The 25,546-nt window shown below is 38.5% G+C and overlaps 2 long non-coding RNA genes across 6 annotated transcripts; one reads left to right on the top strand and one right to left on the bottom strand.

Moving 5' to 3' along the window:
- Positions 1-767: 767 nt before the first annotated feature.
- LOC143523306 (uncharacterized) lies at positions 768-15,381 on the bottom strand. Of its 5 annotated transcripts, none has more exons than XR_013133289.1 (9): positions 15,367-15,381; positions 13,958-13,983; positions 12,743-12,797; positions 5,026-10,820; positions 4,766-4,881; positions 4,196-4,287; positions 2,213-3,573; positions 1,918-2,103; positions 768-1,816 (listed from the first exon to the last, which is right to left on the bottom strand). It is a non-coding gene; the product is annotated as an uncharacterized LOC143523306 (long non-coding RNA). The 5 variants fall into 5 exon arrangements; XR_013133293.1 differs by lacking the exon at positions 15,367-15,381 and having other exon boundaries at positions 2,213-2,868; positions 3,170-3,573; positions 13,958-15,283; XR_013133295.1 differs by lacking the exon at positions 15,367-15,381 and having other exon boundaries at positions 2,213-3,232; positions 3,477-3,573; positions 13,958-15,283.
- LOC143523324 (uncharacterized) lies at positions 10,361-12,904 on the top strand. Its single transcript, XR_013133303.1, has 2 exons — positions 10,361-10,472; positions 10,510-12,904. It is a non-coding gene; the product is annotated as an uncharacterized LOC143523324 (long non-coding RNA).
- Positions 15,382-25,546: the final 10,165 nt, after the last annotated feature.

Below are 25,546 nucleotides of genomic sequence, written 5' to 3'. Positions count from 1 at the left end.
ATCATATGAAATAAAAGGCACTGCTGGCCAAAAGGTCAAAATGTGCAAATCTGTCCTAACAGCTTTGTTAAAGATTTATATTCATCATTGATGACATGTGACACTAACTACACTGCACTGTATATATTTACCAAAGGTATACAAACCTCTTTCATGCAATAAGTGTCAAAAGTTGCAAATTATTTGGCCAGTAGATGGAGCTGTGAGACAAAATTTGAAATGCACATATAGTTTTTAGACTTTTCCCTTCCAAAATACAGCGCATTGTTTAAAGGTCAAAGTTTTTAAACTCTTTCATAAAGTTCTCATGATCACTCATATGTGGAGATCTGTTTATACAGGCTATGTGCACTAAGTATCTGCATTCAAGAGGCTTATTTCCAGAGGTGGGCATTGCAAGTTCAGGAAGTAAAAGTCACCAGCAGGATTTTGCTCAGTCCTCCTGGATTGTGTTGATTCCACATTTTACCTGCATTGCACTAATTAGAAAATATAGCAAGCTTCAGTAAAATCCTGCTGAAGACTTTTACTTTCTGAACCTGTAATGTCCACCTCTGATTATTTCACCTCACATGCTCAAAGTGATTAAGGCCTTTGGTCTATGGCCTTTGTATCTAACCCTAATCCCAATTTTCTAAAAACAACAAGTGTATGTGATTTTCATTTGCATAAAATTGTCAGAACATTATATATTGACAAACATTTTCATATTTGGGCTCTATTTGAGACCAGTGCAAACTGTCAATATAATAACACACGAGAACCTCTTTATAAACATAATGTATTTTATTTATAACTGACAATCAACACAATGCAAAACTTTTCATGTTCAGTATAACAACTAGGAGAGAAGGCTGAATGCAAGTGCGGACTGACCAATGATTTAATACCAAAACGAATACATACACAGCACACAGAACAGACACCAAGAATAAATCAAACATCTAACATATGAACCAAACACTAACAGAAATAACTGGGTGGGCAAGGCTAAAGAAAAGAAAATACAACAAGCAAAACCACACAAAGTACATCTAACAGAGAATGTAAAATACAAGGAGTACACACAGACTAGTATTATAGACACAAAAGACCAAGATACCAAATAACATACAAGCAAGTGGTACTTACAATAACAGACCACATAAGAGACTAAACGCAAGACTTAAATACACTGACCAAAGAAGGTACTTAACAAGACACACCAGAAAGCAATAACGAGGGGCAGAAAACAAGGCAGGGGAGTGAAGTCAGACACAATGAGGAATTTCAAAATAAAAGACAAACGGAAGACATGACCGACAGGAGGGAGGCAGGACTGTGACATTCAGTCTGTTTATTTGAGATCATTTCTCTAGATAAATATAATAAAAAAAAATTTATGATAATGTATAGTATAACTATTGTAATAATCCCTCACTAAGGAGCTGAGGTGCCCTGTACTGGTTCACAGCAAATAAAAGAAACATCAGATAATAATACAGTCCACTGTAAATTAAAATTTTGTCATTATTGAGTTCAAAGCAGACCTGTAGTTAGTAATCACAATATGTGTAGATATCTATATATCTCTATGTGCAGTATGCAAGCAGCTTTACAAGCGCATGGGTCCATATCCCTAATGAGCAAGCCAGGGGCGACAGTGGCAAGGAAAAACTCCCTTGGCATGATTAGGAAGAAACCTTGGGAGGACCAAGACTCAAAAGGGAACCCATCCTCCATTGGGCGGCCCAGCTAGTAGTCACAGTCCCTCCAATATGGAAGTTGAGCCTCAGGTAGGAAGGACTTGTGTGACTGAATTCTCCTGAAGAATCATCTGAGCACATCAAATAGAGAGATAGTTAAGGTGCAGCTGTGACAGTTAGAGTGAAGGTGTTTGTCTGGTCTCTAAAGGAATATGAAATATGTTTAGCATACCTGCAGCAACACTTGTATCACAGACCTGTCCACCTTTTAATTCTGTGATAGAGTGTATGCCAATCCACATGTGCTAGATGTGACATCATTGGTAGATGACTGTAACATGGTCCTACAGTGCACACTGATGAACCATTGATGCCATCAAGACCACATGCCTTGTGTAAGGGAACCCTCCATAAAGATCTGAGCACATCAGACACAGACATGGTTAATGTGCACCTGTCACAGTACAATGGTAGTTTAACTTTACATAAAGATATGTTTGTCTCCAAATTACAATAGAACATCTTACCTGGTGAACGCAGCAGATACCAAATCTGTCCATCTCTGTAATCTGTGATAGCATGCAAGTGATTCCATATGTGCTTGATGTCACATCCTTGATAGTTGACTGCAACTTGTCCCTGGCCTTTAGAAGGACATTCCTGGCTTTCCTGTATGACACCAGGTTCCCAGACATGTAGGCAGCACTGACCACTCTTTGACCAATAGCTCCAGCCTTTAATCAGGAATTTTGGTTTGTGCAGGATTAGATGTGAAGTTAAATGTCCATGTTTATTGCTTCTTGGAAACTGTATTACCTGTGGATTCAGTCCTGAAGTATGATATTTGTCAACAGTCCTTTAACAGATGATTTGAGAACTGTTTTGCTTTGTTAAACATTTGGCCTGTATTTTATATTAATACCTTTATATTTCATAATAAAATAAAAAAATAAAATAAATAATACATACAATAAAATAAAATGCTGTGAACCAGTTAATAGGGCACTCTCAGCTCCTTAGTCTGTTCCCACAAGAGGCCGTCCAGAAAGTTTACCCCCTGTATCCCCCAGCCCCCCACATCGTGGACGCTTCAATTTGTGCCTGACTTAATCAAAAGTTTTAGTTCAAAGTGTCACCAAATTGTCAGTAAAGTGTCAGCAAACCGTCAGCAAACGTTAAGTACCTGAAATTGAAGATTAATGAAAACAATTCAGTACAATACATTCATGAAAACTGAAATATGTTGGCATAACAGAAACACTGACATCTTCTGCAGAAACATCTTTGATATATACATGATCAATCAAAGTGCCATGTTCAGTTGTTGGTTCTCTTATAACCTGAGTAAAGCCATGGAGTTGCATAGTATTACTGACTGTACTTGTTACAAAAAGATTTTCATTGAAATCTCCCATGATCACTTTTCTTCCTGGGAACCTGTCAATATGAGAAATCAAGTGTATCAGGTTATTTTGAAACATTACCAGATTGTAGGAAGGAGGTCTGTACAGAACTGCCACTGTTGTATTCAGCTGAGGTAGGATGAACTGCAGGCATTCAATGTTAATGCATGGTAAATCAACAATACTACAACCAGTATGTCGTTTATAATACACACCAACACCACCATGTTGTCGATCCTTCAAGTCAGCAAACATCACCTGACTAGTGTCATATGAAAAACATCTGGGTTTACTATAGAATGTAAATTCAGATAATTCAATATCAATGTTGCAATCATTTGGTTGTAACCAAGTTTCTGTCACACAGATAATGTCAGCTTCCATGTACCTCGTATCATGTCTCAGGTTTTCCACATGGCATGTTAGTCCTTCAACATTGTGCAGAAGAATCTTGTATGACCCACAGGGAGGTGGCAGCTCTGTCACTGGTTCAATAAATAGAGGCATGTTATGTAATGACTGTTCAATGTCTTCTTTTGCATAAATAGCACTCTCTTTGAAATCTTTTATCTTAAGCCCTTCCAAAGATGTTACACGACTCAAGGCCACATATGCTTGTCCTGCTGCAAATATCTTTTTTAGTGACACAACAGCTTTTTCCACAGTAAGACCTTGTACTTTGTGAACAGTGCAAGCCCAAGCTAATTTCAGGGGAAACTGTCGTCGCATTCCACCACTTTTTGTCACTCTTTCTTCTTCAGGGAAAATAGGAGTGGCTTTTTCAAATCCTGGTTTTAAACAAGGATGTTTTGCTCTTAATTTATTTCCTATTCTTTCATTTTCAAATGTGACATATATTTTGGCTGGAAAGTCATCTTCAGAATCAAAACACACTTCAGCAACTGTACCAAATGCACCGTTTACAAGTCCGTCTGCTACATCAATGTTTTTAAGAAGCATAACATGAGCATTTACAGCGATGTGAAGAGATTCTGGTAAAGACGTGTGGGTAGTATGAACATGATGTCCATGCATTTTTTCCAGCCGACCTGTTTTTGCAACCTTTTCAAAGTCCTGTGCATGAATGATAGTAATGTCTGCACATACCTTCTTCAACATGTTTGCATTGTGATCATCCACTTCAGCATTTGTTGCATAAATATACAGAGCAGTACTGTCCAGTTCATCACCTTCACCACCTGTTTCACATAATTTCAACATATTCACATCATGTTCTGACAAATTATCTTGTCTTTTGTGTTTCCTTAAACGACTCAGTAACTGAGCAAACTCCATGTTTTTTTGTCTCATGATTTGTGACAGCTCAACCAATGCAAAGTGGTTCTGCCATAGATTTACACCTTTAGGCTCAGTGTATAGAGACTTTCCTTTCACAGGAGAAAGTTGATAAAAATCTCCAACTGCAATTATAGACACATTTCCAAAAGCAGAATAATCTCCTTGTTGTTTAATTTGTCTCAATCTGCCATGAATATACGATAAGAGTTTGTGATCAACCATTGAGATTTCATCAATAATGACAATTTGTAGATTTCCCAATTTAGCTCTCAGTGAATTTATCTTTTCATCTCCGAGCGGTTGATAAGGCAGCGTTACCTCTGGTGATATAGAGAAACAGTTGTGTATTGTTGCAGCGTCGATGTTAAATGCACTTACACCAGTTGGAGCTGTTATTAACACATGCGTCTCATCTGGATTATCTGACAATCGGGACAGGATGCGACATGATTCGTAGTATATTGCTTTGATTAACATGGATTTTCCAACACCACCTGGACCAGATATAAACACATGAAATGGCTGCGGGTTTTTAGCAAGTGTCTTTTCTAAACACCAATGTCGAATTTTGTAAAATATTTCAGACTGTTGTTCGTTTAGTGAACGAAGCACATACATTGCTTCCTCTTTTCGCATACCTTTCTCTTTTCCTATAGCACAGCGTGGTTCAGCTGGTAATAAATCAGGTATGTCAGCAGCAGAAATATTTTGCTCTGTTTCATCAGTAGGATTTTCTTTTCTGTGAAGACATTCTAAACGTTCACGTTCATTCTCTGGACAGATTTCCGCCCAAGCATCTTCCACTGCACCGTTTCTTTTTAACTGTTCCTCGGCTTCATCTATTGTGTCAGCATCTTTCTCGAAATATGACATATTTAAGTCTACTATTGTTTTGACTGATTGGACTTCTTCATCAGAATATTTGATAAACCCAGTCTTATAAAAATCCTCATAAGTGTTGAAAGTTGGTGGCTTGAGTTGACAATCCAAATAATGAGGCAAAAACAATTGCAAAATACTTTGATAATGCTTCTCTGGATGTTTTGTGGGTGAAAAGCGAGCGTATCGCACAACAGCAGAATCTGTTCGTGTCCGTTTCCTTATGAATCCTAAGCTTTTCTCCAACTTTATGGCATCACGAGCTGAACTTTCAGATTTTGACAATATTCTGTACTCCGATGCAAAACTGGCTAAACACATCTGGGAAAATTCGTCCGTTTTTGGTCTATATCTGTATCTGTCTGTGATGCTGTTCATCCATATGTTTTGATTATCATCATTGTCATATTCAGCTCGCGTTTGTATTACGTGAAGTGGAAGACTCATTCTCACTACGTTATCACCAGTAGGAATAAATTGCACTTTGCGAGAGGCTTCTTTCAGTTTCATGTTAGTAAGTCGGTACACACTTTCCTGAGCTGAAACTTCACGATTGTGTAAAAATACACTTCCGAGTTTCCGTAAAGCATGTTTAGCGTCAAGGTTACCTTGTTCTGTGGCTTCTTTTTGAGTACGTGACAAAAGCAATCCCATCTCTCTCTCAGCTTTGGAAATGTAAGAGATTATATACACAATGCAAGAATATGCATCAACTACAAACTGAATGTCCATATTTGCATTCCAACAACGTATAAGATCTCTGTTGTATTGGTTTACCCATATGTCACCTGGTTTTCTTTTTAGGACAAAAGTAGTTTTTCGAGACACTCTGATGTAAGCAGCTTCAAATATCTCTTGACTTATACCAAGCGAAGCAAATAACTCCTCAGTAGAATCAAAGATAACATCTGTATTCAATAACGCATCTTTTACTTTTTTCATGATAGCCTCTGCTACATCTTTTTCCATTGAAGGCATGTTATTACCTTTGGCTGATTCCACATAATTCTCATCTTTCTCTTTAGCATCTTTTTCAGGATTGTCAGTTTTACGCCTTGTTATAAATGTTCTGCTACTCGGTGGGCGTGGAAAATTAAAACGACAAGTTGTTTTCTTTTTTCTGCATGATTTTGAATGTCTTTTGCTGTGTTGTTGTACACTGGAAACAATGTCATGCATTTCTTTGTCATCCTCCGATGGCATTTCACATGTCACATAGTGATCTACAAATGACACAACTTCATCATCATCATTTTTGTCCACTTGAGGTGCATCCTTGACCCAAAACAAGCAGTGAGTGTGAGGTGAGCCACGCTGTTGAAATTCAACTCTGTAAAAGTAATCAACAATTTCGCCAATCGGTTGTGCTTCAGACATAATCACATCTTTAAGGAAATAGTGGAATCGATGTTCAAACATCCTGGCTGCTGTGACAGGGTTAGTTTTTATTAGAGCACATCTTTCTGACCAGTCTAGATCATCAGTAGAAGTTTCTCTCCCCTCTTGTTTGAGAATAGTTTGCAATAATTCTGGCCAACGCAGATCAGCAGATGAAAATGAGCAAAACCATGTGGGAATACCCAGTTGTCGCACCATTGCAAACAGGTCTTTTTGAACACTTTGCCAGAAAGGGGGTGTACCACGAATAGGTCTTAAGAATTTATACCCTTCATCAAAATTGAAAATGTTCTGCAAGGCTTCTCTGTTAGTCAACATTTCTGATGTAATCACAGGTTTGTTGCGTGTATCATGTCCTTTTCTCAATGCAATAGACACATTTGACACAATCTGATTTAACTCTGACAAATATTGACCATAAAAAATGTAATCCAAGTTCTTTGCAAAACGTCCGTCTGCGTTGAGTATTCTGGTGTTCAAGTATCTGCTCAGTGTGAGTTTCTCTTTTCTGTGGTCATGAAAAGTACCCGTACCATTTGGAAATAGAACTGGAAAACACTTTGCCTCATTTGAATGATCGTTCAAGAGCCTTACAGGATTATTACCTTCTGCAGGTGCCACAGACATTATGCCATCAAAGTGCTGATCCAAAACCTCTTGTGCAATATCAACAGGTTGTAAACAGGTATCCATGAACATACCGTGCTGTTGTCTGTCGTGCAAGGTTTCATCTATATCCACATCTTCAGATTCATTATTCTCATCATTGTTCTCCTCATCAACATGCTGTGTACATGTGTCATCAGGCTCTTGTGTTTCATGTTCAGTTTTATTTAGTGGATTGACCCAGTCATTATTAAATGTCACATCTCTGTAAAAGTCATTATGTTGTTTGAGGTACAATAATGCATCCTTTATTTTTTCTGTATTAACAAATTTGTACTCATAGTGCCCCTTGTAAGTCAATTTCCTCTTTAGTTTTATGCGAATCATCAAATCAACATTTTCTGTTCTTGGTAGCACTTCAGTTACATCTGTAATGTTAGATGGAACACACACAACAGGTCCATGAACACCATTCTGTCCACCTTTTGGTAAAGACACAAGTCTCATGAATGGAATATTCATCCCAATCAGATGTTGTTCAAGTGAGTTTAGATTGTGTAGTTCAGGTGGAATTGGTTCTAGTGCAAGATTGTTCATAACACTTTCTTCTGGCATTTTCCCATTAAGAATCTTTCTGTGACATGTGTAGCAAATCCACAGTGATCCAGCAGGGCCAGTTTGAATGTTACACTTAGGAACACAGGTATGACTACATCGATGTAAGTATGTGTCAGTAATACATCTCTCTGCTATGGAAACAACCTCCTGGGCTTTATTGAGATATGTATCTTTTCTGCATTTGATTACTTGATTCTTGAACAATAGTCGATGGCATACTGAGCACACATATTCAGGACCAGTACTTATTTTCTCTCTGAAGTTTTCAGTCACATAGTTAATATCTTTGTGTTTCCTTTTTTCTGTGTTCTTTCTTTCTTTACTTCTGTTTTTAGTAACGTTAGCATAGCAGATGTCTGTTTTATACCTCTCAATACCAAGTTGTTTCTTAGCTGCTTGATGTTGAGGATCATGATGATAAGCTTCAAAACTCCTCTCCATACTCTTCTTTTTCTTAGCCGTTTGATATTCTGGATCGGTATGATAAGCGTCAAAACTCTGTCTTTTTATAGTCTCTCTGTGATGTTCATTTGAGGAATATTTATTAATACTTAATTGTTTCACATGTTCCCTGTGTTCCATATCCGTCGCATATTTGTTTACACTTGCTTGTTTAACTTTTCCACTGTGTTCCATATCCGTCGCATATTTGTTTACACTTGCTTGTTTAACTTTTCCTCTGTGTTCCATATCCGTCGCATATTTGTTTACACTTGCTTGTTTAACTTTTCCACTGTGTTCCATATCCGTCGCATATTTGTTTACACTTGCTTGTTTAACTTTTCCTCTGTGTTCCATATCCGTCGCATATTTGTTTATGCTTAACTGTTTATTCCGTTCTTTATGTTGCGAATTCGTTGCGTATTCAACACTGCTACGTGTTTTGACACTATCTCTGTATATTTCATTTTCACGGTATCGTTTCAGTGTTCTCTGAATCTTTTCCTCCTGGCTTGTTCCATATTTGATTCTCCGTTTCTCAAGTTCAGAGCGACTGGACTTTGTTTCTGATTTTCTGCTGTCACATCTCTTTAAACCTAGTGCGGCACAGGTCTGTCCATCAGGAACTTTAACACACGTCACTACTTCATAATGAGACTCGCTACAATGTTTGAGGTATATTCCCGCATCTTGGTCGCAACTATTGCACGATGAATATTTTAGCCACGTATTTCTAGTGAATGTAAATATATTGGTAAAAAAAAGATCGGCTGCAGCTTGTATTTCAACTTCAGTAGCCCAGGTTCCCACGTATTTCATTCGGGAAGTAGCAAGATAATTTGCAACAGATGAAAACCCTTGTCGAAGACAGTTAATGTACTTAGATTCGTTTCTCTCCATTTGTGTAGTTACAGCACGTCGTATTTTTCTGTGTTCTTTCTCACTTCCGCTAATTGCAAATGCCAGTGATCTGAATAAACAGTTACCGTCACCAATGATAGTTTTTGTTTCACAAGGATCACCCATCGGTACTGGTATGATTTGGTCGCTACGAGCATGTTCGATGTACACAACGTTTTGCCTTAAACATAATGTCTTCTGCTGTTTCACTGTCAATGGACAAAACTGAAAGTATTCACGTTGTGTGTCGCCAATCAGCACGTCACTGTCATTTCTCACAGATACATCGGTAAGGTTGTTTACATGCTTCATTCGTTTACCAACATGCAGTTCGGGTACCGTTTTCACCTCGGAATCATTGTCAGCTGCTTTGCGTTTACTTTGCACGTTTGCTTTGCTGCAGGGTTGTGAACGGTCAAATGCGTCACCTTTTTTAGTTTCATTTTCATTTGTGTTACGATTTCGTTTTAGCACACTGCTGTAGAGCTCTCGGTGTGTAGTGACAGACAAACCACCTTGTGTTTTCTCTTCCGCTGTGCTTCTGCCAGTTATGTTCACAACAACGCCAGTAACTTCAAATTGTGCTCCTTCAGCTTTCAGTGAAAGACCAAGTATCATAACGTGGTTAAGTAATGATTCCATGTCAGCATAAAAAGCAGCCAAACTCTTGCCTGAATCAATACGTGCACCGTTTTCGCTTCGTGAATGAGAGTCAATCAGCACATACCAGGAGTCTTGTTTAATGATAGCACATGTATTCTCTTTAACAGTAAACAAACATGCTTCACATTGCATAAACACTCTTCGGATTGCCTCATCATGTGACATAAGAACGTTTTGTAACGGTCCATATTCAGTGACGCCAAACTTCCCAGTAAACATTTCATCATGAAAATTTATTGAAAAGTCATATCCACACACAGTGTATTCTGTAGGTACATCTGTAACATATAAATAGCCCAATGGATCATGAATTTTGCCGGCATCTCTTATATTGCTGTAGAATCTGTCACCATTCAGCAGAACATCATCAAGGTCTCTGATTGTCCAAGAAAGCACATTTTTTACTTTGTTAGTCATGATGGCAGTAATACTATTTGCAACACATTGTTTGTTACTGTTTATGCCAAACTTTGGATGAGCTTGATGAAAAGAACCTCTGAGCATATCCACATGTACACATTCATCAGAATCAGTTTTGCAGCTTGTATCTGGTAAGGTATTTGGCAAGTATTTGGCAATTGTATTTGGCAATTGTATTTGGCAAGGTATTTGGCAAGGTATTTGGCAAGGTATTTGGCAAGGTATTTGGCAGGTATTTGGCAGCTTGAGTTTGTAAATTGCTTTGAGGAGTGCTCTTCAGGAGCACTCCCGTGTCAGTCAGACCTTTTTTGTCAAGGGATGAAGGCATAACCCCGTCAGTCAGAGACGAGATCTGGTCTGCAGGACAGCTGTGGCTCACAGGAACAGTCTCAGTCAGGACCTTTTTGTCAGGGGAAAAAGCCAGAACCCCGTCAGTCTGAGCCACAAGCCGCTCCGTAATCCTCCTCCTGGCTGCAGCCGACCTCAGCGAAGCTTTCGTGCGAGGCATCTGAAAATACAAACACACAACCAGTCAAAACCTATGATGTCTATCCCAACACGACATACTAATCAATCAATATTACTTAATACAAACAGCACATATCAAATCATAAAAAGAAAAAAGGTAAAAAAAAATCAGAACAGACATTGTATTCGTGACAGGTGTATTCATGACTAATTTCTTACTTGCATACATTGTTACAGTATTGCATATAGAAATTACTGTGAAGTAAATGCCTTCCTAACACCATGTTATACAAACTAAGCATTACTTTATAATCAAGGGACTTGATTCAAGGGACCATTTCCACTAATGTACATTTTTCAGAATACAATGAGCAAAACCACGCTTTACTGCTCATTTAAAAGCTGTATAGCTTTAAAACAAATAACCACATCAGAATACTTGATCAGACAAGCTTAAGTTGCAAATATGTACATCACTAAACACTTTCAGCTCAACAGTTTAAAAATGTATTGTGTGTGTGAGATGTGTTCAGCAGGCTTTGCTTCAACAGGACATTCTTGCTTCTTCCTTGGAACGCCAACATTCATTCTTCATCTGATTCAGGAGCTTGATGTCAGCAGCACCTGTGTAACAGCTGTTTCATATACTCTACTTGTGCTAAGCACTGATCACTTAGTGTATATATAAATAAACAATTTAACACATTAAATGTCTTTGTTCCAATAGCGTAGTTAATCTAACAGACAAGTTAAACAAAAACATTCCATTTGGTTCCACTTTAGCAATTAAAACATATTACCACATAATGCATTGTGAAACAGAATATGTATTATGAAAATGTTGCTGGGTGTTATCGTGCCCATGCTAACTTCTAAGCATTAATTTCAATAGTAGTTAAATTAATAATACATTGTTCAGCTCATCATTTGTGCACTTACTCAACTGGACACTAAACTCAACCATGTTTACTCACTATATAATAATTTTGTATACCACCACTCAACACTAAATCAACTTCACAGCTAAAATGCATGTGTGTGTCATCTTCATACAGCAGGCATTGCTCCAAGATTAATCTTGTGTGTGTGGCACATCATCTAGCAGGCGTTGAGTGGCATCCTCAACCAGCAGGCGTTGAGTGGCATCCTCAACCAGCAGGCGTTGAGTGGCATCCTCAACCAGCAGGCGTTGAGTGGCATCCTCAACCAGCAGGCGTTGAGTGGCATCCTCAACCAGCAGGCGTTGAGTGGCATCCTCAACCAGCAGGCGTTGAGTGGCATCCTCAACCAGCAGGCGTTGTGTGTGTGTGTGTTATTCTTGTGTCTTAATTGTCACACCAACAGCACATTTCACATCTTTCAAAGTTGATCAGTATCATGTAATCAGCAGCACATGTGATACCTGTTGCACATACTCACAAGTGTATTACCATTTGATGGGCTATTTTATAGCATGCATTAAATATTTCTAGTGCAAATACTACACATTCACTGCATTAATGTAATTACTGCTGCATAATCTTTAAACTATTGGACAGAATATTCATGAGCCAATTAAACTGTGAGAATGCATCAAATTGTCCTCAACACAGAATACAATGAAGACTACTTCAAGACATCCGCTACACTGCAGTTTACTCTGTTCCAAATAGGAGTATAAATTTAGTCTAGGCAATAAGCAGGTTAACTTACTGTACCTAATCAAGTTTCAAACATCAAAGCACAATTAAGACAGGGTACACATTGAACAGGACTTTGAGAAGTTGGAGCTGCAGTTTCTGAGTTCTCTTCTATACATTTTACATTATTGCTTCCAAGTGTTTACATATCACTACAGATACTCATCATAAATGAACAATTATTCTGCAACACATCAACTACTCTCACCATTCATTGTGTGCACCGTTTTATAAAGGTATACCAGTTCAACCACTGTTCATACACGATACACTTCAAACGTACCTTTAATGTGTTCCAGCACAATTCTCCTTCACCACAATTCTCCTTCACCAACAAGCTATTCATACAAAATAGACAAAACACATTTGTAACAGTTAGTAAACATTAAGGGGTTAAAAAATTCATATGTATAATTTTAAAAAGCTGCTATAACGACATGAATCATCAATTGGACAAACACTTAGAATCTTTCTATTCTACTTAAGGCTACAGTTATACAGCATTACTAAAGCCCCATACTTATCAAGTTATTTGGCTAGTGTATATAAGTATGGTATGGAAGTTTATCTATGTTAATTTTAAAATGAAAATGTGAAAATAATTAAAATATTAGTCCATTCTAACTTCTAAGCATCAATTTCAACACAGGTTGTTAAATTAATAATACTATATAATAATTTTGTATACACCACTCAACACAAAATCAACTCCACAGCTAAAATGCATGTGTGTGTGTGGCATCTTCATCCAGCAGGCGTTGTGTGTGGCATCTTCATCAAGCAGGCGTTGCTCCAAGATTATCGCGTGTGTGTGGCATCTTCAACCAGCAGGCGTTGTGTGTGTGTTATTATTCTTGTGTCTTAATTGTCACACCAACAGCACATTTCACATCTTTCAAAGTTGATCAGTATCATGTAATCAGCAGCACATGTGATACCTGTTGCACATACTCACAAGTGTATTACCATTTGATGGGCTATTTTATAGCATGCATTAAATATTTCTAGCGCAAATACTACACATTCACTGCATTCATGTAATTACTGCTGCATAATCTTTAAACTATTGGACAGAATATTCATGAGCCAATTAAACTGTGAGAATGCATCAAATTGTCCTCAACACAGAATACAATGAAGACTACTTCAAGACATCCGCTACACTGCAGTTTACTCTGTTCCAAATAGGAGTATAAATTTAGTCTAGGCAATAAGCAGGTTAACTTACTGTACCTAATCAAGTTTCAAACATCAAAGCACAATTAAGACAGGGTACACATTGAACAGGACTTTGAGAAGTTGGAGCTGCAGTTTCTGAGTTCTCTTCTATACATTTTACATTATTGCTTCCAAGTGTTTACATATCACTACAGATACTCATCATAAATGAACAATTATTCTGCAGCACATCAACTACTCTCACCATTCATTGTGTGCACCGTTTTATAAAAGTATACCAGTTCAACCACTGCTCATACACGATACACTTCAAACATACCTTTAATGTGTTCCAGCAGAATTCTCCTTCACCAACAGGCAATTCATAGAAAATAGACAGAACACATTTGTAACAGTTAGTAAACATTAATGGGTTAAAATAATTCATATGTATAATTTTAAAAAGCTGCTATAACGACATGAATCATTAATTGGACACTTAGAATCTTTCTATTCTACTTAAGGCTACAGTTATACAGCGTCACTAAAGCACCATACTTATCAAGTTTTTGGGCTAGTGTATATAAGTATGGAAGCTTTTCTGTGTCAATATTAAAATGAAAATGTAGCCTAACACGCATGTTCCACACATACAAGCAACTTTGAGCTCAAAATTCAAATGCAATAACTCCATTTACATTTGCAATGTGATAGACGTCTATTCATATTTCACATACATTTTGGTGCTGACAAACCACCGACACAAAAAAACATTCACATTCAGACTAGTATAAAAAGCACAAATTGCCTCTGCAAGCACGTACATTTTTATACACAACGTAAAAAATTATATACATAACATACTCATAGTCCATTATTTTGACTAAAAAAATTAAAACCTGTGCGTGACCAGGTTTTCCAACGAGCACAAAACATGCATAGCAACACTCGACCCAGCAGACGCTTCATTTACCCAAATACACCATTATCTGGGCTACATTAAACCATATACACGAATCGCCCGATTGTACAGTTATAAATCAGTACGTGTAAGTGCTACTACTTCACTACATCTACAACCACGCCTACTCAGCCAGCGCCCTCGTGGTCAGCTGCACTGGGCGCCGCCATTACAGGCACAAGACCCACACGCCATCTTAGAGCAACTACAAAACCGCTCTTACTCATACATATACAAATCATGTATACTTGCTCATACATGTACACTGCAAATATATGTAACATCAAATAACTCGTTTTCATGAAAGAACTAGGCAATATAAATGAAAACTGATGGCACTCTGGACAACTACAACAGCACAAAAACGTTCCGCTAGCATACGCACGGAACATGCTAGCGTTGTACTAGCGAACGCACTAACCACGTTATAACATACTTTAATCCTTTATTTAGCTCATTTGCCATCTCATACACTAAAACGTCCATCTAAACACAATTAACCAAACAATCTAGAGCAAAAATCCGACGTCAAAAACAACACATTTCTGACATTTGTCTAATCGGACTAGCATGCTAAGCGCAAACAGCATGATAGCATTGAACTAGCACACGCGCTAATTACATTATAACATACTTTTATTCTTAATTTATCTCATTATCTCCCTCACTAAACTTTACGTCCACACAAGTAACTTTATCACAAACAAGAACATTAACCCAGCATATTAAAAAACAGCACATTTTAGACAATTGTCTTACACTACTTAAGAGACCAAAGCACATCTTACCTCAACAAGAGCAGAATGCACGAAAGAACCTGATCGCACGTGCGAGGGAACATTCTGGGGCGGGGCCATCGACCAGAACAGGATACACGGGCAGCAGACACCCTTCAACAACCACAATGACTTTAAGTCCACATTAGTCAGTCTTTTAAAGCCATCACATTTGTTGTGATCCTAATATTTATGATTCTGAAAATCAAATAATTAGAAGTAAATGTCTTGTGTGGTTTTCATGTCCCATGGCCTCAAAAACGCACACACACAGCCCTGTAAGTAAACATGCACTCACTTTCTTTATTATACTTGGCTACCACAAGAACACCATGACAAACCAAAATAAGTATTTGTCAGCATGTTGATAAATTCTGTTTTTTTTTAATTATTATTTAGTCATGTTTTTTACTGCCTCATAGGCCTATTGTCTAGACTTCTCATTAAGAAATCCACTTCAAGCATTCTAATCAAAACGTATCACATATAGCATAAACACTCACAGATCTACCTACAGTACTCACTACACATGGTCTTTTCTCCCTCTTATCTCTCTCTGTATTACACACTCCACCATATTATGTCAGACATGCTCACTGTGACAACTAACACTGCCCATTATACACACACAGACACACATTCACATACAGCCCTTACTCATGAACACTTTCACATAATCACAACAAACCTATCTCTCTCTCTCTCTCTCTCTCTCTCTCTCTCTCTCTATCTCTCTCTCTCTCTCTCTCTCTCTCTCTCTCTCTCTCTCTTTATTATACATGCACACACATGCACTGGCCTACCTATTGGTTTCATATACACATTGCTTCACCCATACCTACCCAGTGATTACATACATGCTTACGCATCTCAGTCATAGGTTCAGCACATACACTACATACACCATCATCAGACATGTGAGTTGTCTGTGACAACTGACACTCCTAAAACCTCTTCATGACATATATATTTCATATTGCAACTGCCCCATAACTACACTGCCCTAGCCATTCTTATCCATACTTCAGGGACTAACAATCACATGCACAAACTAACATTTAGTTTGTTTTTGATAACACTCACACACTCTCTCTATCACACACACACATACACAAACAAATACAGCTCTAGCTCATGAATGCTTTCATGTACTCACACCAAACGTCACAGGCACACTCCTGTCTTGTCAGACATGTGAGTTCACTGTGACAACTGACACTGCCCATTATACACACACTCACTGCTGTGTAGTGAAAGTCTAAACAGCGAATGCCAGGGTGAGTCTGACTCCTCAGCCCACAGCTCTGCCCAGTTTTGGGGAGGGCTTGATTTCAGAGCTCAACTAGGTGAGGAAAAGCAATATGTAGCCTTTCCCTTTTACTCTTCCATCTAGAGGTTGCTGAGCACTTAACCACTTAACGCACGCACACACACACACACACACACGTGCAGTCAAAGGCCAAGTGGTTTATATATGCAAACTGAGTGAAAGTCACAATGTACACGAGTAGATGATTGGCAAATATTTTTATTAAAGATGAAATGATGAGTGATGGGTTTGTTTTGGTTTACAAAGATAAACAACTGACAATCAATAAGAGCTGTGTGAAGGATATATACAGCATGTTAAACAATGTAGTCCTACAAGAAATAACTAATAATTATGATTACGACAAGCATAGTCATCTACTTAGTTGTCATTCCTGAGAAGTCGTAGGCACTATGATAGTGCTTCTGTATGTGGTATGAGAAGACGACTAAACACCAGTAGCCAATCTGTGCAACAAATGTCATGGTAGAGGTGCAAATGTGCATAACAAGTGGCCCATTAATTGCAGTATTTTTCAAGCATTGTGTGAGTCCTGTAGTGCTTCATAGTGTCTTACGATGAAAGAAAGTCCACGTGAATGCAGAAATCATCAGTGCACTGGAGTGTACAGATTTCTCAAGCTGTTCATATTTCAATTCACATCCAACTCACATAGTATGTTAAGGCATAATATTGCCCATTATACGCAAACACAAACACACACATTCACATATACAGCCCTAATTCATGAACACTCTCAATCACACCAAGCCTATCTCTCTCAGTCTATTACACATGCACACACACATGTACTGGCCTACCTATGGGTTTCAAATACACATTGCCCTAGCCATACCTACCCAGTGACGACACAAACACACACGTGCACAAGCACAGGCACACACATGCTTACTCAAGTGTTTGCATCTCAGTCACAGGTTCAGCAGGGAGTGACACAGAGCCACAGTCTCCCACACACGCTGCCACTCACACAAACATCCCCCCGTCAACCACCACACAATACGTGGGAAACATATTGTAATTGCTGAAATTTTTCTTATTATTAGGGTTCACACACATAGTGTGGGAAACCTATTGTAATTGTTAGGTTGTTTCTTCTTCTTTTGGTCCATATCTCCCACACTGTAGGTCCTAGAAATAAAATTCCACTTCAGTTGCATTCCTTGGCTCAAGCCAAACGAAAAAGCCTCAAGAACCGCCCACTTAGATTTTTTGCTAATTTGCATAATAAGCAAAACTACTTTTTTATACGATTTTGGTGTCAAAATATTCACAAGAATCTCATTATCAAACATTTCGACATTTCCATACAGTCTGGTTGTCACATGTCAATCAATAGCTCAGAGGAGTGGCCAAATTTACTTAAGAAGCTGTATCTCAGCAACGCTTTGACCAATCTTCATGAAAATTTATCAGTTGTTAGGGCAAATGACTCAGAGGTAACAGGTCAAAGCTGGCCACGATTGTCCAATAGGGGGCGCTATAACATGGGAAAAACTGTTTCTCAGAAACCATTAGTCACATCAAGCCAAAACTTTACAGGCATCATCAGGGGCCCAAGTGATATCAAGACACACAATGATGACATCATCACTCAAAAAACCATTTATAGCCTGAGGTCTTTGTGAGGTATACCAAGTTTGGTTCAAACTGTCGGGGGCGCTACAGTACCCAAAAACCTATAAAATCATAAAAACGCATGCTGCAATCTTGTTATGCATAATACAGACAAGTAATTGGCCTTGTATGATTCAGCTCAATGAGATCTATAACATTGCAATTACATCTCATAACAAAAAGTGCACTGCCTGACCAGAAATGAACCTTTTAATTCACCAAAATGTCATTGCATTACTGAGATTAATGAGTTATCAGTATGATAGTACTTGGGCTCCATCTAGTGGCCAAACACCGAAACTGACTGAAAACTATTGCTCACATGAAACACCACACAAACACACACAAAGCTGATCTCAGCATGTGATTTAGTTCTGTGATCTGAATCATTTTGCCAATACACATTATTTTGATCCTTTTGGGCCTTTAGTGCCTCAACTGAATCTTTTTTTTTTACATAAAGTACACTGCCTGACCAGAAATGAACCTTTTAAGTCACCAAAATGTCCTATTTCATTAATGAGATTAATGAGATATCAGTATGGTAGTACTTGGGTCCCATCTAGTGGCCAAACACCAGAACAGACTGAAAACTATTGCTCACATGAAACACCACACAAACACACACAAAGCTGATCTCAGCATGTGATTTAGTTCTGTGATCTGAATAATTTTGCCAATACACATTATTTTGATCCTTTTGGGCCTTTAGTGCCTCAACTGAACCTTTTTTTGCACATTGATTTATTTGTGCATTTTTTCCATTCAAACAGCTTCTTTTCACATTTTGGGGTCTAAAGGACCTTTTGGGCCTCTGCCTATTGAGGCCAAGAAGCCTATTCGTGTGTGAACCCGCCAATTGCCGCTTGCGGCTATATTTATTATTATTTTTCTACTGATAAAACGCATACTGCAGCCTAGACCGTAAGGCCCAGAGACACCAAACTTGGCAGAATGGTGTAGTCTCTTTGCGAGACCGTTCTAAAGTACAGACACCCACATTGGCCTGATGGTGGCGCTATAGCGCAGCCTTTTGCGTTTTGGTCCATATCTCCCACCCCTTAGGTCCTAGAAACAAAATTCCACTTCAGGTGGATTCCCTGGCTCCAGACAAACAAAAAAGCCTCAAGAACCATTAAGCTCCGCCTACTTAGATTTTTTGCTAATTTGCATAATATGCAAAACCTACTTTTTCCTACTACTCCTTGGTTTTTCATCGGATCACCACAACCTTGGTGTCAAAATATTCAGGAGAATCTCATTATCAAAGTTGCTTAAAAACATTTTGAGATTTGCATACAGTCTGGTTGTCACATGTCAATCAATAGCTCCAAGGCGTGGCCAAATTTACTTAAACAGCCATATCTCAGCAACGCTTTGACGGATCTTCATAAAATTTTAACAGTTGTTAGGGCACATGACTCCGAGGTCATAGGTCAAAGCTGGCCTCGATTGTCCAATAGGGGGCGCTATAACATGGGAAAAACTGTATCTCAGAAACCATTAGTCACATCAAGCCAAAACTTTACAGGCATCATCAGGGGCCCAAGTGATATCAAGACACACAATGATGACATCATCACTCAAAAAACATGGCCGCCATGAGCCAATTAATTTTTATTTGAAATAATTGGCCATTTGACAGACTTACCATTGGCCAAACAACATGAAACCTCACCACTGTGCATATCTCAGGACTATGTGTCATGCTATGCAGTTTTAAAACATATGGCCACTAGGTGGCGCTATTTGTGAAAATCATGCATAACTCCTCCAAATTTTCACTTAGGAACATGCAGCTTATTTCATTTTATTCCTTGCAGTAGACCTGACAACTTTGCAATTACAAGTCCTATTAAAAAATGCATACTTTTGTCACATTCATCTATTGTTTGAAAATAGCTATTTACAAACTAGTCATAGGAATTTGATCCAATTATGGAAAAATTGCTATGAGCATAATCAGTAGACTCTGTAGGTAAAAACTGAGTAAAAAAAATGTTGGATTTTTATTTTTCTGAGTGGTCCATTTTCCCATTATATCATTGTGGCCATGCCATATATGACCTATATTGCTATAACTCATAAACCATGTATGCAATCAATTCCCAATTTGAAAGGCTTTTATATCCTGAAGTCCTTGTGAGGTACGCCAAGATTGGTTCAAATTGGCCTGTCGGGGGCGCTACAGTACCCAAAAACCTAAGAAAACATAAAAACTCATGCTGCAATCTTGTTATGCAGAATACAGACAAGTAATTGGTCTTGTATGATCCAGATCAATAAGTTCTATAACATTGCAATTGCATCTTATAACAAAAAGTGCACTGCCTGACCAGAAATGAACCTTTTAATTCACCAAAATGTCATATTGCATTACTGAGATTATTGAGATATCAGTATGGTAGTACTTGGGCTCCATCTAGTGGCCAAACATCGGAACGGACTGAAAACTATTTCTCACATGAAATACCACACAAACATACACACAAAGCTGATCTCAGCATGTGATTTAGTTCTGTGATTTGAATCATTTTGCCAATACAAATTATTTTGATCCTTTTGGGCCTTTAGTGCCCCAATTGAACATTTTTTTGCACATTGATTTATTTGTGCATTTTTTCCACTCAAACAGCTTCTTTTGGGTCTAAAGGACCTATTGGGTCTATTGCCTATTGAAGCCAAGTGGCCTATTCGTGTGTGAACCCGCCAATTGCCGCTTGCGGCTATTTAGGGTTCACACACATAGTGTGGGAACCCTATTGTTATTGTTAGGATTTTTCTTCTTTCTTTCTTTCTTATTAGGGTTCACACACATAGTGTGGGAACCCTATTGTAATTGTTAGGATTTTTCTTTCTTTAGGGTTCACACACACAGTGTGGGAAACCTATTGTAATTGCTGAAATTTTTAGGGTTCACACACATAGTGTGGGAACCCTATTGTAATTGCTCAGATTTTTCTTCTTTTTCTTCTTATTATTATTTTTCTCCGGATAAAACGCATACTGCAGCCTAGACCGTAAGGCCCAGGGAGACCAAACTTGGCAGTATGGTGTAGTCTGTTTGCGGGACCATGCTAAAGTACAGACACCCACATTGGCCTGATGGTGGCGCTATAGCGCAGCATTTTGCGTTTTGGTCCATATCTCTCACCCCGTAGGTCCTAGAAACAAAATTCCACTTCAGGTGCATTCCTTGGCTCCAGACAAACAAAAAAGCCTCAAGAACCATTAAGCTCCGCCTACTTAGATTTTTTGCTAATTTGCATAATATGCAAAACGTATTTTTTTATACTTGTCCCTGGTTTTTCATCTGATCACCACAATCTTGGTGTCAAAATATTCACAAGAATCTCATTATCAAGGAATATTAACAAAACTGTGACATTGGTATACAGTCTGGTTGTCACATGTCAATCAATAGCTCTGAGGCGTGGCCAAATTTACTTCAGCAGCTATATCTCAGCAATGCTTTGACCAATCTTCATGCAAATTTATCAGTTGTTAGGACACATGACTCAGAGGTCACAGGTCAAAGCTGGCCACGATGGTCCAATAGGGGGCGCTATAACATGAGAAAAACTGTTTCTCAGAAACCATTAGTCACATCAAGCCAAAACTTTACACGCATCATCATGGGGTCAAGTGGTATCAAGACACACAATAATGACCTCATCACTCAAAAAACATGGCCGCCATAAGCCAATTAATTTTAATTTGAATTAATTGGCCATTTGACAGACTTACCATGGGTACATACACATGAAACTGACATGGTATGTTCATGTACACACACTTTAAGACATACTTTTGTTAGAAGGCAATTGCACCACTAGGTGGCGCTATACTAGAAAATCCAGAATTTCTCCTACATATTTTCACTTATCAAGAAATGCTTGCACTCATATGATTGTATGCAGAATTCCTAGCAACTTTGTAATTACATGTGCTTTGCAAAAATGTACCACTTTTTCACTATTATCAAATATATATAACTTGTCATTTTCATGCTAGTCCTAGCATTTTAACTCCATCACCTTAAATCACACCTTGTAATACTCAGCAGACTCTGAAATGCTAAGATTAGTGAGAAAATCCTAAGGTTTTGACAAATTAATATTTTTCATATGCATCACAATGCTACCATCATAACACATCAAATTCACAGTTCAATAACTACGCCATAGTATGTCTGATTGTTAAGAAAATTGACAACCACATTCTCATGACCATTGTGGTGCTATGTGCCAATTTTGAGCCAAATCCGTCCACAAACAGCTCTACAGTGAATATTTTCATTTTCCATACTGAGCTGTGCAGGGAGAAGACGAGAACTGCTCAGCCCACACGCACGTGCCATTCTCGCACACGCTGCCCCCCTCCTCCACTCCCCCATCCTTCTAACATTTTACAACCCTTGGGCTCTCCCTCCTCCCTCTCTCTCTTTCACATGCACTCACAAAAACAAAGGCCTCTCTGGCCTATAGGTTTTACATACACACTAATTCTAGCCATTACTACCAATTACCCAGTGAATAATATACAGATATTTAGCTTCTTTTTTTCCACACACCCTCACACATGACTTCCTATATGCTTCATATATACATTTCTCTAGCCATTTCCAACACACTAACTGATATTTAGCTTCATTTTTCCATCCACACTCTCAACTCATGCCCTCTATACATCCTGAAATGACATAAGAGAGGACAGAGATATGTAATTCACATTTCACACACAACCTCTATATAACTGCATGCTTTACTTATCATCAAAGTCTTGTTAGATACACATTCCTAGTGGCCTCCCTACTATGGGCACAACAGTGATAACATGTCAGAGTAGGGATGAGAACATCATGAACAGGCAAAGATAAGAATATTTGTGTTATTTTATTGTATACTAAGCCATCACTCTTTGGTTTGTTTGAGATTCACATGTGACAGATTTTGTCAGCTAAATGAAAAGGGTTAAAGAGTGGGGTTTACATGTGGGGCATTAACAAGAGCTCTCCTGCTGCTATGTTCACAACTTCTGACAAATTCAGCCAAAGGTATATTTATTTGACTAGGCCCCTGGGTCAGTGTATCAGTGCTTTTAACCTAATCTCAGCATTTGATTTAGTTGTATGGTCTGAATCATTTTGCTAATATCTTCCACACTGTATGGCCTAGAAACAAATTTCTACTTCAGCTGTATTCCTTTGCTCAAGCCAACCAAAAAAGCCTCAAGAAGCCCTTACTGCATACATGAAAAAACACACAAACACACACATACAAAGCTAATCACAGCATTTGATTAACTTCTATGATCTGAATCATTTTGCCATTACATTTTGTTTTGATCTTTTGGGCCTTTATTGCCCCAGTTGAATAATTTTTTGCAAATTACTTTATCTGTCCATTTTTTGGACTGAAGTAGCTTCATATCACTTGTTGGTCTAAAAGACCCTTTGGGCTTTTGTGCCTTTTTTTGTGTGAACCCGCCAATCGCCGCTTGCGGCTATATTTAGGGTTCACACACGTAGTGTGGGAAACCTATTGTAATTGCTCGGATTTTTCTTTTTAGGGTTCACACACACATAGTGTGGGAACCCTATTGTAATTGTTAGCGTTTTTCTTATTATTATTATTCTTTTGCCCATTTTGCTGTCTATAAATGATACTGCAGCCTAAACCGTAAGGCCTAGACACACCAAACTTGCCAAACTTGTTCTCTAGGTCAAAAGGACCACACTCACTTATAGGGACCCACATCGGCCTGATGGTGGCGCTATAGCACACTATGTGACATTTTGGCCCATATCTCCCATACCATAAGTCATAGAAACAAAATTCCACTTCCTATGCATTCCTTGGCTCAATTCAATAGGACATTTCATATACAACTATGAAGCTCCGCCTACTTAGATTTTTTGCTAATTTGCATAATATGCAAAACCTACTTTTGCCTACTACTCCTTGGTTTTTCATCTGATCACCACAATCTTGGTATCAAACTACTCAGAAGAATCTCATTATCAAAACCTATCGCCAACATTGTGACATTTCCATACAGCCTGGCTGTCACATGTCAATCAATAGCTCTGAGGCGTGGCCAAATTTACTTCAGCAGCTATATCTCAACAATGCTTTGACCAATCTTCATGAAAATTTATCAGTTGTTAGGACACATGACTCGGAGGTCACAGGTCAAAGCAGGCCACGATTGTCCAATAGGGGGCGCTATAACATGGGAAAAACTGTTTCTCAGAAACCATTAGTCACATCAAGCCAAAACTTTACAGGCATCATCATGGGGTCAAGTGGTATCAAGACACACAATGATGACCTCATCACTCAAAAAACATGGCCGCCATAAGCCAATTAATTTAAATTTTAATTAATTGGCCATTTGACCTACTTACCATAGGTATATACACATGAAACTGACATGGTATGTTCATGTACACACCCTCTAAGACATACCCATGTTGGAAGGGAATTGCACCACTATGTGGCGCTATACTAGAAAATCCCGAATTTCTCCTACATATTTTCACTTATCAAGAAATGCTTGCACTCATATGATTGTATGCAGAATTCCTGGCAACTTTGTAATTGCATGTGCTTTGCAAAAATGTACCATTTTTTCACTATTATCAAATATATATAACTTGCCATTTTCATACTAGTCCTAGCATTTTAACTCCATCACCTTAAATCACACCTTGTAATACTCAGCAGACTCTGAAATGCTAAGATTAGCGAGAAAATCCTAAGGTTTTGACAAATTAATATTTTTCATATGCATCACAATGCTACCATCATAACACATCAGATTCCCAGTTCAATAACTACGCCATAGTATGTCTGATTGTTATGGAAATTGAAATCCACATTCACATGACCATTGTGGTGCGATGTGCCAATTTTGAGCCAAATCCGTCCACAAACAGCTCTACAGTGAATATTTTCATTTTCCATAAAAAGCAGTGGAGGGAGGCATACACAGCTGCTAAGCCACACACGCACGTGCCTTTCTCACACACTCTGCCCCCCCCTCCTCCACTCCCCTCACACTCCCCCTTGCTTCCAACACTTTACAACCCATGGGCTCTACCTCCCCCCTCCTCTCTCTCTTTCACATGCACTTACAAAAACACAGGCCTCTGTAGCTTTCACACTGCCCTTGCCATACCTACCCATTTCGCTATGAGTAACCCAGATACAAACACACAAACTAACGTTTAGCTTCTGTTTT

Source organism: Brachyhypopomus gauderio, chromosome 1 (assembly GCF_052324685.1).
Source record: "Brachyhypopomus gauderio isolate BG-103 chromosome 1, BGAUD_0.2, whole genome shotgun sequence".
Taxonomy (NCBI): domain Eukaryota; kingdom Metazoa; phylum Chordata; class Actinopteri; order Gymnotiformes; family Hypopomidae; genus Brachyhypopomus; species Brachyhypopomus gauderio.
The sequence above is the reverse complement of the archived record's forward strand: the minus strand, read 5'-3'. Positions and strand labels throughout refer to the sequence as shown.